Here is a 3439-nt window from a genome sequence, read left to right on the forward strand (position 1 = left end):
ATTTTTTTTATATTCAGGGTATGTATAATAATTTTTTTTATATTCAGGGTATGTATAATAATTTTTTATATTCAGGGTATGTATAATAATTTTTTTTTCATATAATCAGGGTGTATAATAAAGTTGTTGGATATTTATGGTGTGTATCACAGAAACAATTGATTTCCAGAGTGTGCATAATAGAGTTATTTGATTTTCAGAGTGTGTACCATAGAAACATTTGATTTTCAGAGTGTGCATAAAATGATTTTTTTTTTGATATTCAGGAGTTGTATAATAGTTTTTTTGTATAATCAGGGTGCGCATGATAAAGTTTTTGGATATTTATGATGTGTATCATAGAGCTATTTGATTTTCAGGGTGTGTGTGTAATAGAGGTTTTTTTTAAGGGTATTATAAAATCGAGTGTACTGAGGACGTGTTGAATAGAAACGTTAGACGTACAGGGTTTATTACATTTTATCAAATGGTAATTTCAGCCGAGATTGATTTCTATATTCATTTGTCCCTACTCTTTTGAGTTGTGAAGCAAAATTAAGACATTGTAATTTTGAACAAAAGAAATATTAGCTTTTGATGTCTTATCCTTAATGTTTGCTTAATTACAAGCTTGATCAGTTGTTTGTATAGTGTAAATCTAATAAAATAAAAATAATCATTGAAGAACACAATGATGAATAAAGTTAACAGGCAGCAAAGTAATTAGCGAATGAGAATTGATCGAAACTTTACGTCGTTTTGGAACGTTAACATTAAGCGTCTATGTACGGAGAGAAGTATTGTTGTTTTTTTCATTTTCAGCTTCTACCTGAATTTTTGCGCGTTTAATTTTCTGCAATTAACTGTGAGACCTATGTCATCATGCTCGTGAGACCTATGTCATTATGTTCGTGAGACTTATGTCATTATGCTCGTGAAACTTATGTCATTATGCTCCTTTTTTTTTCCTCTTGAAACCCATTTTAATCATAGATATAACTGGTTAAGTAGCTCAAATTTTGACTTTAACTGAAGTCTTTATATATTAAATTAAAGTAGAACGTTAAGAAGACATAAGTAGTGTTCTGTTAGAAACTCTGGGGAATTAGTAACCTTATAGTCTATAAAAAATAGATTTGCCTTTGCTGTGATACCTCACTTGAACTTAACTCTCGAGAGGAATTTCGTGTTCTGACAGATCATCCACTGTTGATAAAAGAGGGAGGAGGAGCAAAATGTTTTGGGAGTGGAATGAATTATCTACTTTACAGCTATAACTTTTAAACCTTCCATCTTCAAGTATTTTTCTAGACGTAGCGTTCAAACGTTAATTTATCATTTCTTCATCGTAATTATAAAGCAATAGTTTCAACAATAATAGTTTACTCGAATTGTTAAATTATATGTTCAGCAAAACACACGTTCTATAGGGATGCAAGCGTGTACACGTGTATATATATATTTTTGTATGGATGGATTTATACATACATATGTGTGTATAACATGATTGGAGCGTTGTGAAAATCAGTCTATTTGTTAATATTTATCTTATTCTTTGTGTGGCAAATCGTTTTGAGCATTTTTATGTTGTTTCTATTTTGCAGCGTTCCTTTTACCGCTATATGACCATTATTAAGTTACAAGTGTATAACGGACATCGAATAAAATAACTTCCTGACACACACGCCATCCTTTGGATGTCCTTAGATATTTATATGAGCATCAAGCTTTGAATCTTCAAGAAAAAATAATGCAATGACGACAGAGTTTTCAGAGCATTTGGACACTTTAAAATGTTCAAACTGATTTAGTTTAAAAGCCGCTCACACACCTGAGTAATAATTCTTAGTGGTTAAAAATGTGGACAAGTATAGTGATTGTATTGATATAGAGGATGATATACTGCCAAAAACTTATCCTGCATCTTGTTAAACGAAATAAAATCCAAAAAAAATATTTGATCATTTTTTTCAAACCCCAGTTTTTGTTTTGGTAGTTCTATAAATTCCAGAAAATTTTCGCTGTGAATTATTTTTTGTTAAATAAAGTTTTCAACGTAAATTTCAAGTTTACATAGTTTTTCAATATTAATTGACTTTAATGATTTACTTATTTTTATTGTACAAAGTTACTTCAACAAGACAAGAGATATTCTCAGGTAGTAGCGATAGTGTTTCTTAAAATGAAATACAAGTGTGCCAACATTTAATTAAATTTTTTCCATATCGTATACCACTCATGAACTATTGCTCCAGGGGTTTAGCGGTAAATCCGAGGTCTTATCACGCTAAAAATTGAGATTCGATACCCGCGTTGGGCAGAGCACGGATAATGCATTGTGTAGCTTTGAGAATTAAATAAAACTATAATACATTACATAGAACTAAACAGAACTATAATGCATTACATAGAACTAAATATAACTTTAATATATTAAATAGAACAAGATGTTAAATAGAACTAAATAGAATGATAATATTTTAAATAGAACTAAATAGAATGATAATATATTAAATTGAACTACAAGATATTAAATATAACTATAATATATTAAATAGAACTATAAGATATTAAATACAACTAAATAGGACTATAAGATATTAAATAGAACTATAAGATATTAAATAAAACTATAAGATATTAAAAATAACTAAATAGAACAAAATCAATCGACCATTAACAATTAATGTAATCAGTAGTTTGTATATACGTATGTATATATATATAGTAACAAATAAGGAAACACACAAGCGATATACTTTCAAGAGGCAATTTTGTTCGCCTTTTTGACATTTTCACTTTTTACATAAGCCCATAAAATGGTCCAATCGGGACATTGTGTTGTTCACGCCATGGTTGGGAGTGTTCTATCGGTTTGTTCATCGTGAAGGTACCATTTCACCACACTTGTAATATACCTGGAATCACTGTGTTGCAGGAAGATAAATCCTCCCCTCATGAGTCGTGTTTCTTAGGGAATAGCTATGATGGATCAGAATCTGTCTGTTCTTGTCAGCAGTAACGATGCCAACAATATTCTTCTCTCTGCGGTCACTGACTATGATAATGTTATCCTCTCTGCGGTCACTGACTATGATAATGTTATCCTCTCTGCGGTCACTGACTATGATAATATTCTTCTCTCTTGGTCACTGACTATGATAATGTTCTTCTCTCTTTGGTCACTGACTATGATAATGTTCTTCTCTCTGCGGTCACTGACTATGATAATGTTCTTCTCTCTGCGATCACTGACTATGATAATATTCTTCTCTCTTTGGTCACTGACCATGATAATGTTATCCTCTCTGCGGTCACTGACTATGATAATGTTCTTCTCTCTGCGATCACTGACTATGACAATGTTCTTCTCTCTGCGGTCACTGACTATGATAATGTTCTTCTCTCTGCGATCACTGACTATGACAATGTTCTTCTCTCTGTGGTCACTGACCATGAT

This window comes from Limulus polyphemus, unplaced genomic scaffold (assembly GCF_000517525.1).
Source record: "Limulus polyphemus unplaced genomic scaffold, Limulus_polyphemus-2.1.2 Scaffold2644, whole genome shotgun sequence".
NCBI classification, from domain to species: domain Eukaryota; kingdom Metazoa; phylum Arthropoda; class Merostomata; order Xiphosura; family Limulidae; genus Limulus; species Limulus polyphemus.